Below are 14145 nucleotides of genomic sequence, written 5' to 3' on the forward strand. Positions count from 1 at the left end.
ACAAGCTTCCTCTTCCAGTAACACGCTGTTTTTTGGGCATTTTTTTCATGTCTGTCAGCAGTATTACCCCTCTCAATTCACCTAAAATGCATTTGAGACACACAGATTTTTTTTTAATCTTTCCAATATTGTATACACTTCATACATATTGCTTATTTAAATACTTGAATTAAAATGTGTTTAGCAAATTCTGGTATGCTGGTAATATGTCTGTGGTAGACGCTAGGAAAAAGGATGTACAGAAAAATCTCAGCATGACTACTGTATTATTCTGACCTTTTTTTGTTTTATTTTTTAATAGTTTTTAAAAAGAGTTTCAAGAATTGGAAAGAGGTAAATACTGATTAATGGGCTTTTTGCTTTACTAACTTCTCAATCACACTCTGCTCAAGAAATCAATTTTGGCATTGCTTGAATTCTTTGCCTTAATTTCCTAAATAACTTATACCATGAATTTACCATAAATGTCTAGTTCCTTATTTATATATTATTTAATTTTGTACTGATTCAGTTTTACATATCTTTTTGCAAAGTTTTTTTTTAAAAAGCAACCCATACCTTTATTCTGACTTTTATCATTCCTTCTGTAATCTAGCAAATTTCAATTAAATAATTTCATTTTCTGTTCTAGTACCTGTTTACACTTGTTTTGTTCTTCTGTTGAAGGAACTTCTAATATTGAGTTTGTCCTCACAATACTTTATCGCCTCACAAGTGTATATTCTGCAGTTTATAGATTAGAAGTCTGAGATACTGAGATGTAAATGATTTGCCCACAGTTATGCTGAAATCTTTGCCAGTGTCAGGACTGGAAATTGGTTCTCTCCACAATTAGTCCTGTGTAGGGTGTTGTCCGGGGTTCAGCAACCTATGGCCCAAAAAAAGAACTGTAGCAGCATGGGGGACTGGCAGCATGCAGCTTGGCTTGGTGTCTCCCCCTTTTCTGCCCTGTGCTGTGCCTGCTGATCTCCTCTGCAGCCCTCACTGCTGTCTCTTCTCCCTATGGCTACTGATTGTAAAATTTGGCCCTCCGTACTGCTGTGTGGGATGGAAGTCAGTAGCAAGTGGTGGGGGCAGCAGTAGTTGGCTTGGGCACTGCAGAGAAGGGGCTGAGTTGCAAGGAGTGGCCTTCTGCTCTAAAAGGTTGCCAACCCCTGCTTTAGTCCATCTTTCCTTCTAAAAACACAAGGAAGTGTTTTGCTTGCTTGTTTTGCTTGCTCATTCTTCTGTTAGGATGTAGGTTTCTCAGACATGTTATTTTTCTACTGTCCTTCCAAGTCCCTGATTCTTTTCTGTGGTTTACTGACTATACCATGAACACAAAAATAAGCTCTAACAAATGCTTAAGAGTATCATTTTGCATGCTATTTTTTTTCTTTTTTAATAAACCCCTTTCACCTCTTTACTGCATTTGTGTGTTGGGATGAAGTAAATTCCACTATAACTTCAAACATCTACCATGAATCAGAAGTTCCACCATAACTCCAAACATCTGCCATGGCTGGATAATTGTTTTCTTGCTCCTCGTTTCAATTATACAAGGATATTTCAGAAAGTAACAGCAAAATGGCTTTCTGTACTGCACATCTGTGACAAAGAAAACAATTATATGGCAGCAGGGAACAGTGATGGTGACATTGCCGTATGCACCTATGTAGAGAACTAATGTGGTTCAGTAAATAATCATTGCACACAAAATGGTTTATTTCAAAATTTACCATTACTTTCTGAAACATCATATATATCTCAACAATGATTTTACATTTCCTGCACACCAAAAGACCAGAGTTTGAATCTTGTTGGGTTTTCTTACATTATTTGCTGAGCCTTCAATCTGAGTTCTTAGATGCCATTATCCCCCAAATGTTTACATTTATATTATAAACTGACGTGCTAAAAACCCCTGGCATTTTTGCCCTGAAAATCTATAACCATATCTTTCTGTTAAGCCTATTTGCTGTTCAGCATCCTGTTTCATTACCCCATATGATGTAACTCTCCATCTGTCCTTAAACCCTTGAAATCTTGCCCAAATTCAGTAAATTACAAAACAAACAAGACTTATATTAGTTCCTTTGCATCCTAGACAAAGGATGCTGTTGTGATTGGTTGCCGTCTTTAAGTTAACTTGATTGTTTTGAAAAATAATCTGGTCTGTAATTGCTTGTATAAAAGCCCTGCTGGAAAGGGGAAAGATGACATGCTTTAAAATCAAAAGCAGCTCTTTGTAATTAAGTAGTTAGTGCCATTGTGTGTGTGTGTGTCTGTGTTTTCATTCCAGAGATCACTGTAGATATACCTTGTCACATACAAAGGAGCATGGTATTTCCCAATAGGAAACAAGTGTAAAAATTAGTAGTTTCAAAATAGAATAAAGTTCCAAAAAACAATAGATCCAAATGTGTAATGATGAAGCAGTTCTCTCTGTAAGTACAACCATCAAAAACTCGTTTACTTTTTAATTTGGATGTGGCTCTGGGTCTACTCTGGATCAGATAGTGCTGGAGCTAGCACACAGGGCTGGTCCAGCAGAGCAGTACATGCAGTGTGTGCCCCATGCTGGCTCCAAGTGCAGTCCCAGTATACTAGGTCCAGCCCTGCACACTGCTGACACTGTAAGCCCTTGAGTGGAGCCACTGCATGCTGGACATGGGCTGCACCAGCTATGTACACTGCACGCAGCACAGGGTACTGGCATAAGACATGCTACATGCAGCACCTTGCTGCACTGACCCCGTGCACTGGCTTTGGCATAGCACAGCACAGACATGGCATGCAGAATGCATGCTGTGCCAGCCCTCCGGGCCACATGCAGCACCTCCAATGCCAGATCCAGCCTGGGCACCAGACTTGCTGCATGCAGCGCACAGGGTTGATTAGAGACCTATGGGTCAGATCATATGGCTCCATGGTCTAGATCTGGCCTGCGGACTGTATGTTTGACAGCCCAGAACTAAGGACAATATCCTCCTCTCCTATTTCCATAAGTGGAGGGAACAAGAACAACTGGATCTCAGCAACCTTACGTTTAAGAGCAGGAAGGCATGCTTTTCAGCAAGCCCTAGTTCCCTCCCTCTTCAGAGAGAAGTTTTTGTGAGATTCTAAGGTCTGGATCACAGTTCTTCATAGGTTTGGTTGGGCAGAAGGGAGCTGGAAGATCAGAAGGATTTGCTAAATATGGATTTGGGTGTTAAGGTGATGCCAGTCAGACAAAGAAACACCCAAATAATATGTAACACCACCATGCAGTGCACAACAGAATCCTAAATTAGGCACAAAGCTTTATCTTTACATTTTTTTTCTTTTCATCTATAATGCCCTTGCATTCTAAAATGTAAGCAATGGCAATACATAAATAATCACAATTCTTGTTACTGTCACAGTGCCATTATTCCAGATCTGAAGAATTATTATGGTAAAAAAATAATAAAAATTGTAGACAGGATTTCAACAGTGACAAGCAAAAGTCAGTCCTGATTTACCAACATGGGTTTATACTTCTAATTGAACTCAGTGGAGGTATACTTGCATGATTAAGATGTCCTCTACATGTGCAGGTAAAGGTGCGATTTGATCTAATGAGTAATTCTCACTATCACACCTCCCACATGCACGGCAGGAGGTGCAATTGTGGGATTGCACATTAGATCCAATTGTGCTTTACTGCTGGTGTAAGGGAAGCCCAGTCCTGGGCTCCCCCTGCACAGCATGCCAAGAAGCAAGTTTCCATGGCTGGGAGCCCCCTTTGCTAAGGGGGCTCCCAGCTGTGGGAGCCACCTGCTGCCAGAACCAAGGGTCCTGCAACCGATGGGGCTCCAAGTCCCAGTTGCACCTCATGTTAATTACAGAGTTTCTAGGTCTGGGCTGCAAGTGAGCCACAGCTGGGACTGAGAGCTCATCAGGTGCACGTGTGGTGCAGCTGGAACTGAGAGCCCTGTGTGGACTGGGGGTTTTACACACCCCCAAGGCTTGGGGATCACAGCAGCCATGATCTGCAGGGCTTGGGAGTTTCATGGTGGGCAAAGTGCACCCCTGCAGCTGGGAGCTCTGGCTGCTGATGGGGCTCCCAGCCACAGGGGAGCCCCTGCTACATGCACAAAACAGCAAATGCCGAACCGGCGAATAGCAAGGGTTTCCTATATATGCGCGCATCCACTGTGCAAGGCTGCTGATTTCTCTGCATGGTGATGCCATTTTCCGTAAGAGACAGTAAGGTGATAAGGAGTGGAGCAAAATGTAAAACAAATGAAAAGATTTCACAAGGAATTAGGGATTTTACTTGATACTACTGTTATAATAATACCTTGAGAAACACTGTGACAAAGAATGGCATTCAACTGGAAAACAACTTTTTGGACTGGTTAAGAATACAAAATGTTATGGCTTGATATACTTGATTTCTAAGGTACTGAAACTTAATGCTGATATTCTCATTTAATTAAATTTAGGTCTCTTTACTTCAGCCTTTTCTTGCTTTTCCCCTCTCCCCCATCCTCCTCTGCACCAAGTGAAAAGAGCACATCAGCTCCAATAATGCATAGAAGGTGCTTTTTAAGAGGGCCTATTCACAATGTAGGCTCTGAGTTTGAGGGCTGAGCAGTTAGGATGCAACACCACACCTCAGTTTATGAGGTCACCTCTGTCTGGAAGAGGTCTTCCTTTTTAGATAAAGGGGAGCAGGTCTACATAAATGGAATGAGATGCATTATCAGCATAAATGGACAACTTCCTTTTTGCTTTTCTTAAAGATTTCTTAGGTAATAATGAGGGTAGATATGGTGTCACTTGCCCAGCCTGCTGATTGATCACAAAGGGATCCTTGGTTAGCACCTTCTGACTTTAGGTAACTGCTACAATAGAAGCTAAGTTGGACATGTGTAGGTCTAGAGAAAACAAGCGCGTTTCTTTGTTAGCCATTACAGAACTTCCTTGTGAACTCTTCATTTGCCTGAGTGATGCTCACTGCTATTGACCCAGTCAGCATGCACACATGAAAAGCCTTCAGCTATTCCATTTTCCCCCCTCATGCAGTAAAAAAGGATGGCCTCTTTCAGAAGATGCTGCTTTGTGGTTCCTCATTAGTGATTTAAATAGAGCACCACAACCATACTGTCCAACACCAAAGATGTTGGCTTATGGAGAGCTGCTAGGACATCAGAGCAAGTATAGCTGCCCTGAGTTCTAGCATTTTGATTTGAACCTTCTTTTCACTTGTGAACCAGCTGCCTAAACTGATCTAATATGGGAAGGAATGCACCTTCTCTCAGGCTGGCCTCAGAGGGGATAGAAAGTTGTTAGAGAAAGGAACTTTTTTAGGAAATTGGTGGCTAGACAGGACTAGGTCCTTCAGTGGCAGGGGAACCTTTTGTTTCATCTCTAGGTGCCTAGTGAAAGCTTAATGAGACAAGAGAAGGAACTGTTGCAAGGAGTAAAAACTACTGTGACCCAAGCACCAGATGGATGTCTGTTTATAATGTTGAAAGGTCTGAATCACTTGCTGAATCAAAAACTTCATCTGGGACACACCCTGGGAGACCTTGGTTCACTATGTGAATGAGCTTTCAAAGGATAAATACATTTAGATGCTGCCTTGTTGACCTCCTGGAAGGAATGGACTCATGAGTAAGTAATCCAGATATGGAGACTTCCATTACTTTGATGAATGTTCCTTGGGCAGAGGCAAGCTGAGGGGTTGTAATATGTATTGGAAATGTAACTGGTGCCTGAGAACCTGAAAAGTTTCTAGTCAGCCAGAGTCATGCATGCCCTTGAAGATGACAGATGTCAAGAAGTCTTCATCAGTCACTGCTAGGGTGAACTGATGCACTTGGACCTCTGTATATTATCTTGAGTAGACCTCTTGACCTAGCTGATCCAGAAAGAAAGGCACAGTGGCCCTAGCCCAAAGAAGATAGGAAAATGTTTTGGCTGTATTAGTTCTCCCCCTAGTCTGATGAAGGTAAAGGAAATAAATATTTATGCGCTACTGTGAGAATCTGCATTTACAATACTAGAACAGGCAAGAAGGAAGCCCTTCTTCCAAGGACCTCCAATTCTAAAGTGAGAGAGAAATATTAGGAATTTATATGCCCTTCAATACCTATAGCTAAGAAAAGTTTGGATTTAAAGGCTGTCTTCTAAAAGGGGCACTTGGTAGAATTTGTTCCTATTAGATTTATCAGCTCAGCAACTGAGCTTTCTTATTAGATAAGGAAGGAAGGAAATTAAAGTCTTACTCAAAAGGCTTAATAAAAATGGGAGAAATATTTTCCTTCTCTGAAATCTCCTTGAGAGTTGAATCAAGGAGTGTCTGAATACTTTGGAGCCATTAAAAAAAAAGAGTCTGAGCTGCAAGGAAGAGTTGAGTGAGCAAGCGGGCTGTAAGTGAAAAAGTCAGAATGTTGGCTTCTATCTGAATGAGGTCTTGGACCATGTTGTTTATTATGTTCGCTGCTTAGGAAACACTTAGAGAGGTTCCTATGGCCACCTTTTGAAGGTTGCCAGTCTCACAGACCTCCTGGAGGGAATGGATTTATGAGAAATTCATCCAGATAAAGCAGGGGCAGATATTATGCTGGCTGGAGGGCCCTTAACCCCCATGGGTAGCCCCGCCCCTTGAGAGTTGCTCTGCCCTCTGGTTGCCATCTTGGGACTGGAACTTGCATCCTTAACCCCTGACCTTTGCACTGGAAGCTCCCCCCCACCAAATGCTCCTTTTGGGAAGGGAGGGTTGCCATCTTAGAACCAGAAAAAAAACAACCCATACACTAAAAGTCAAACACCTACAATAACATATTTTAATTTTCAGTCAGTAAAAAATATTTTTGACATGATTCCTGTTTGAGTACTGCATATAGAGGTGATTTTCACAATAACTCAAAGTCTTAGTTTTGTATACTGTGTGGGGGGTGTGGTTGTAGGGGGGGTGTATGCATGTGCATGGTTTGGGTGGGTGTGTGTATGGTGAGGGATGGGGGAGTTTGTTCTGGGGTGTGGCTGTGTGTGGGGGGCAATAGGGTAAGTTGGCAGTATGTATATGTGGGGGAGTTGTGGGGGCAGGGTGTGTGGCATTTGTGGGGTGTGAGGGAAGCTGGGGGTGCTGGGGACCCCACTGCAGTCCCCCCATGGTGCACAGGTCCCACTGGCGGCAGCAGCAGGCAGGGGTACTCGAGATGTTCATGGCCCGTGGCTCCAGCCAGCGCTGCACATTGCAGTGAGGAGCGCAGCTGGGCCAGCATGCCTCTATTACCAGGGCTCCCCACCACGCACGTGTAGCTCCTGCACTCTCGCACCACCAAGGTAAAGCCCCACACTGGAGCTGGCTGCCTTCCCTGCCCCCTGCCATGCAGGTCCCAGGACTCTGTGAGGAAGTAGGGACTGGAGCTCCTTCCAGCAGAGTCCTGGGACCTGCGCAGCAGGGGTGGGGATGACAGCTGGTCCCAGTGAGGGGCTTCCCTTGGTGGCATGCAAGTATGGGAGCTGCATGTGCGCAGTAGGGAGCCCTGGTAATAGAGGTGGGCCAGTCACGCTGCGCTCCTCACTGCAATGTGCCATGTTAGCTGGAGCCACATGCTTCCAGGCAGCAGCACCTGAGCCAGGCATGAGTGCCCCCGCCTGCTGCTGCTCCTGCTGGTGAGGCCTGTGCCCCGTAGGGGGGACTGTTTGGGGGGGGGTCCCCATGTACCCCACCCTCCCTCACACCCACACCCTGCCCACCTGAGCTCTGTGCTGCTGCTGTCCCCCTGGGCCTGGGCTCTGAGTTCCCGCCAGCCCCATGCTCCATGCTCTCACCCACCTGCAGTTCCCCGCCGCCACTTCCCTACCTGCTGCCTGGAGCAAGTGGGACGCCGGGAAGTGGAGAGGGTCCCCTGGAAGCTGCGTGCTAGTTAGGCTGGGCCCTTCCACCCATGGGGGTGTAAGTGAAGCACAACAGGCTATGCTGGGGGTGGTGGGGGTGTATATGTGGTCCCAGCTGGGTGGGGTACAATTAACTGGTGGGCACTGCAAGCCGGATGGAAGTGCCTAGCAGGCCTGTGGGCTGTATTTTGCCTGCCCCCGAGGTAAGGGATTATATAGAGACTAGCAGTCAGATGGAATGTGTAAATCCCAGTGCAGTTGTCCTAAACAAATACAAGGTATACCTGGGTATAGCTATTTGAATGACTCAGAGTTAAAAAAAAAAATTCTTGTTGTGTACTCTATTTTTCAATCAAATGCATCATCCATGATGCATTAGTATCTTGGAAAGAAATAAATGATTTAGAGAAAGGTATCAGGCCCTAATTCACTTTAATCTGGGACAATTTCAGGTCTTGAAAAGCTACCCCAGTATATAGATTGTACATAGGTTATTACGTAAGGTGGGAATCAGCTTGGGAGAGGGGCAGTTTAGCTATCCCCCATGGTAATGGAAGAGTGGCCTAGGAACAAACTCAAGGGAATCCCATTAGGGAAAAACAGGTAGACCTTATAAGAATCTAATCCTGATGTATTTAGATGGGCTTAAAAATGTCATAGGCAAGACCCAGATAAGACCACTCTTCTGCAGTGACTCTTCTGGGGTTCCCTGCTGAAGATATGCTAGACATGGGTGAGGCTTAAAGGCATCCAAATTAAGTCAATTTGGGGGCCTTGTTGGGTCCCCATGCTCCTAGAAGACTCTTTTTTCTTGTCCAATACAGGCTTAAGAAAGTATCTGGAGAAAAGAGAGGATGTGGCGATAGAGGCAGATCAGACTTTTTCCACTTAGGCTACCCGATGGGAAAGACTGTTCTTCTTCTCGTGTCCTTGCCATAAACTAGATGTTTTTCCAAAATTGTGCACAAATGATGGCTCTTTTCACTCTGTCCAACAGCGTGACATTGTTCACAAAACTCTTGTGCTTTATGCCATTTAGTTACTTCTGTGTGACCATAGAGTGGTTCTTCCATCTGCCTTGATCTTTCTTTTTGGCTCTCTATCTTTCTTCTGATATCAGGTGGTACAATCTCAGTCAGTAAATACAGGCTATCCTTTAATGTTGGCTTTAGACATCCTGTTATTTCACAACCGCTGTTGTTTAGAACTGGGTCTAAAGACTGTAGAAGAAAGGAATTTCCATGGAGGAGGACCAGCAAGGCTACAAAGACCTTACAAAACTAACTTATTGGTCCCCAAATGGAAAGAGGAAGAATGAAAAGGAAACAAAGATCCCTTACTTTCATCTTAATCCAGAATCCTCCTCTCTGACATCAGATCAGAGGCAGTTACTAGTCTTGTTCAGTAATTTATTCATCTACTCTTCATCTTCTATTCTTGCTGTTGGCTGCAACAATTTTATACAGGTATAGGCACAGTAGGCAAACCAGCTGTATTGTTTGGAACAGGTGAGTTAAACAAAGCTTTACTCTTCTGCTAACATTTTCTGCTTCTGTTTTGGGATAAATCCATAGGTTAGATAGCTAAAGTAAGTTGGAACAGGCACAGAAACCTCATTCATGGGCCCCTGCTGCCTATGTGTTAGGAAACAAGTAACGACCCAGAGCATAACTTCTTCAGCACTCCCTGTCTCTCAGATGAAAAGAAACCTCAAATGTCCATGAGGACAGAAATCATATCCCAGAAAAGGTAAAATATAGATATCAACTAGAGAACTGAACTACTGACTTATTTGTTAAATACACCTGGTTGTGAAGTGTATTATGAAGTTTTGCTCTTTGAATTTTTTTTGTATAGTTTAAGATTATATTTGAATAAAAAAAGTATTGCATTTCTGAAACTGTTGCCCTCATAAGTGTGTGGACAACTTATGTGCGTGCCTTCATTCATCTTAATGAAATGTTAACTCTAGATCTGCATTTCTGGCACTCTTTGCTTTCCTTCTGCTCTTCAAAACTGTTAAGTAACTAGGACTGATAGAAAACATTAAGCTCCTTGTCCTGCCAAAATCTTTATGTATTCTGAGAATGGTCAGCAGGTGTGAAAATGATTTTGGGTACAGACCTACTTGACATATCAAGGCTTGAGATTTGTTATGTGATCAGCCACAAAACATGTACTGAATGGAAATCACTTTTACCAGATTTCCGCTGCATGGTCTGCATGATGCAAATGAGTCATTTTCAAGTCATTTCAAAAGTCTATTTATTGAATATTACTAAAATGATAGTGCCACTATTATTTACAGATGACTCAAAATGACTCTACTTCAGCTGATATAACCCAGTTGCTGGTCATGATGGCAGAAAGTCCATCCAAAGGTGGGGATGGATCTCAGTGATGCAAATGTCCACAACCTTTACTACCTTAGCGGGCTCAGAGCTGATTAATGTTCCCTTAAAAGCTGAGAGTTATATCAAGGGCCGATAAAAAAATATACTAGTTCTGTATGTCCCTTTCCAGCTTGGACCAACTAGGGTTTTATGGAGTCCTGACTGCAGCTAAGCTGACCTCCCCTAACAGAAGCTTTAACTCTTAACTCTTCATAAATGGATTTTGTGTGGGCAGTTAAACAAAGCAGTTTGTATGTCAGGTTGTCAGGATTAACAGAAAAGGCCTTCACCAAGCAAGCATTTCAATTTTAGAGACTCAAACTTGTCTTGAGAAGTTCTGATTAAGGGGGACAGAAAAAGATGGATTTGGTAAAATATTTCTGATGAAAATAAAGCTTGTTTTGTTCTAAAGATAGAAGGGAATCATATATTTTTTAGAAATATAAATGTAAAACATGTGCATTCGACAATTCATAACCAGCTGCCAACTGTACAAAAACATTCCATGTTAATAGACAAATAGATACCTATTAATTTATTACTGTACTCCATGCTTTAATTTTTTGCCCCTTAACCTGTTGAGTTTTCTAAGACATGTTCTGAGTATTTCAAAACCAGCAGTTAATGAACTAGTGTTTTTTTAAATTTCAATTTTCTGATAGAGTATACATCTAAGCCTTGACTGTGTCTTCCCACCCATTTTTTGGCATATGAATTACTTTTTGTTTTCTTATAAGCACAATAAAGATGCTAGCAGAAAATGCTGCAATGTATTTGTGCTAAAATATTTGGCTATTTGTAGCCTATAATGTACTACAACCATTTTTTAAAAATATATTTTTTTGTCTAATCATGTTCCAGTTACAAAGCAGAACAAAAACAAACCAAACCCCCACCCAAAACCACCCCCAGCAAATGCAACTGATTTAGAATTGGGAAGAACTACTGTAGGTTTTACGTTCTATACAATCTCATATTCATGTACAGTCAGAACTCCCACAGACCTAGGAAGAGATTTGTACGTGCAAGGAGTCAAGGAACAGGGCCCTTAAGATTCAGCCATCAACTAGGAATATACAGTTTAACTTCACAGCAGACAGACAATAGACAAGTAGTACAATTAATTTTATCAAACCATTCTACATGGCATGATTTCACAATATTGCATTTGAAGCCACTGCAAAATCATTTGGGGGTGGGGCCAAAAATCTTATTACTGAAGAAAAGAAAACTGATCTCTAGATACAAGGGAAAAAAAACCCTGCCTCCTCTCGTTTCACAAAATAGCAAGAGGCTGTGAGATCATGTCTGTTCCAGTCAATAGGTCGCGCAATACTACATTATTTAAATAAATATAATGTAATGATCTCCATCTAAACTGCTCCTACTCAGATAAAAGAAAAGAAAAAGATACAATAGATCAAATCTTGCCCCACCTTTCTTCCCCCCACCCCTTCTCTTAGTGAAACGGGCATAAATTGTTTAGGAGCACCACAGCGCCACCAACACAGATCAATGCAAAACAAAAAAGATCTCCCACCGTGTGAAAAAAATGCGCCTAGAAAAATGCCAAAAATTACAAAATGTCTCCCAAATGTACCTTCTGAGAGAAAAGCAAGGCTTTTATAATGAAATGTGGCTAAATAGGAGCCTTTAGATAAATAAAGGCTTTAGGCTTACTTTCATAGGAGAGAGCTGATCTGCAAATAAAAGGCCACTGTTTAGTAACAGACATAACTTAATATAAACCCTGTTATGTCAATCTCCACCTTCATTATACCAAAGGCAGTTTTTTTCCTGTAGTTTGAACCAAAGTAATCCATCATGAGCTACCAGAAATGACATTATAAACTCCCTTGGCTACAATCTCAATAAACATCTTATGGGAAGACATCTCCATGCAGATTAGACAATGCATTACATTTATAAAGAGTAAAACATTTTTAGATAAATATAGCTATCACTCGCTACAAAACAAACCATCTTGAAAATATGAGAGTTCTTCCCCCTGAAACAATCCTTTAAGTGCAGTTTAAGCTTCGATGTATTAATTTTTCAAGACGGAAACAAAAACTGTTTTCTAATTGTCGAAATTAACAAGCCAGTGTTGGGTGGAATAGGCACGAGATCAAAGCTGGAGAAAAAATACAAAGACTACGTTGTGCTCAATAACCTCTCGCCAATCCTTTACACAGGGGGCATCTCGCAAAAAGGGAGCAAGAAATAGAGGTTTAAAAAATCCCAAACTTACCTTTAGAGAAGGCACGGGGGATAGTTCTTGCAAAATGACTGTAACAATATAGGCTGTGGACTTGTTCCCCTACAAACAGCCATCTCAATGCAGCACAGGGATCTCCAAACATCTTCCAAATATTTCGGAAATCAGAACTGGGACTTTCTGCCATGGTCTCTGGTTGAATTAGGAGGTTTTCCTGAGGATCTGGGGGCGTTTGGAGAAATCGGAGAAATATCCAAAGAAGATTAAAAGCAGAGACAGCAGGAGCCAGAAGACTCTGGGGTTAACAACTTTGTAATGGCAAACAGGCGCGCGCTGATTGGCTGGGAGGGCAGTGTCCCTCCAGTCTGCACTATCCCCCGCGCTCCCCCTCTGCAGCCTGGAAAAAAAATGCAGTGTGCCATTTTACACTCGGCTTGAAACACACGCACAAATACACACACACACCCAGGCGACCAAAGTCTAGCCCCGATCTTTAGTGACGCTGCAGACCAGCAGCCCGTCCAGATCCTTTATTCCTCCATCAGCAAGGACGTCTGTGCAGGGAAAGCAAGGCACAAAAAAGATCTGGGGCTTTACCATTATTTTGCCGAAATCCCTCAAGCGAGTTTGTGCGAACAGCCGCGCTGCTGAAAGCTCGTTACACCTCCCTGTCATGCCAGGGGGAAGGCGCCCGGGCTGAGCGATGTAACGAGATTACAGCATCCAAAAGAGCCAGTCATGCCTGAAAGCACATCTGTGCCTCCTTGATGTAGAAAGCCTTCAATCCAAGAAAATACTCCATTTATTGACCGATCTCAATACCTACCCGACCAAACAACTAAATTAATGTTATTTTCAACAGACACACCCGTTGTGGCAGGAGGAGTTTTTTCCATAAATGCTGGTTTAAAAACCCCTCCTCGCACTGACTGACAGAATTCAACCATGCTGCCCACAAACAAAATGGCTGTGGCACCGAGTTTGCCGGATCCTCCCACTGTGCCTCCCCCTGGCCTCCAGGAAGTGGTCGAAATCCCAAATAAAATTAGTAGGAAAAGTACAATGCCCGGTCTCCGCTCCGCACGAGCCTATTAGGCGTCGGAGACGGTGAGGCATCTTTACAAATCTTGGACTTTCTCAGGGATTTTTCTTGCTTTAGAGCCGGCATCAATCACTGGAAATGTACATGACTATGTAATTTGAACTTCCTGCTTTACATATTTATAAGGTCCTTCACCTATCTTGGCAGGCTTTCAAATTAAGTGGGTTGGGAAATTCGATGCCGTGTGTCTAGTTTGTGAGCTGAGTCAGGTACTCGCTGGCTTCAGCTCTGCTTTTAAAATGAAGGCAATATTTAATGCAAAATCCTGAACAACAACATTCAGTGGAAAAGAACATATCCCTCTTAATTTATTCAGATATTATGAGTGAGAATTTAAACACAGAAAGGCAAGATGTTCAAATGTATGGTTCACACAAGAATGACGTGCAGGCCTCTTGTGTAAAAATATATTTTGTAACATTAAAAATTTTTTTATGGCTTATATGCAAGGTTGCTGAGTTATGGTTTCTGTGGAAATAACACTACATTTTGACTGACTTTATTATGTCTTTTCTGTTTTTCTGTCATTATTCATAGGTTTTTTGGTATTAATTTCTTTTAAAAAAAAAGGAGAT

General features: G+C 42.4%; 1 protein-coding gene across 1 annotated transcript in view; it reads right to left on the minus strand.

The window, feature by feature from the left end:
- EPC1 (enhancer of polycomb homolog 1) overlaps positions 1-12796 on the minus strand; it is an 83719-nt gene extending 70923 nt beyond the window's left edge. Inside the window, exon 1 of the mRNA XM_006027293.3 lies at positions 12502-12796. The gene's annotated coding sequence lies outside the window, so the exon portion shown is untranslated. The remainder of the gene's footprint in view (positions 1-12501) is intronic.
- Between the last annotated feature and the right edge of the window lie 1349 nt (positions 12797-14145).

The sequence above is a fragment of the Alligator sinensis genome, unplaced genomic scaffold (genome assembly GCF_000455745.1).
Source record: "Alligator sinensis unplaced genomic scaffold, ASM45574v1 scaffold309_2, whole genome shotgun sequence".
NCBI classification, from domain to species: domain Eukaryota; kingdom Metazoa; phylum Chordata; order Crocodylia; family Alligatoridae; genus Alligator; species Alligator sinensis.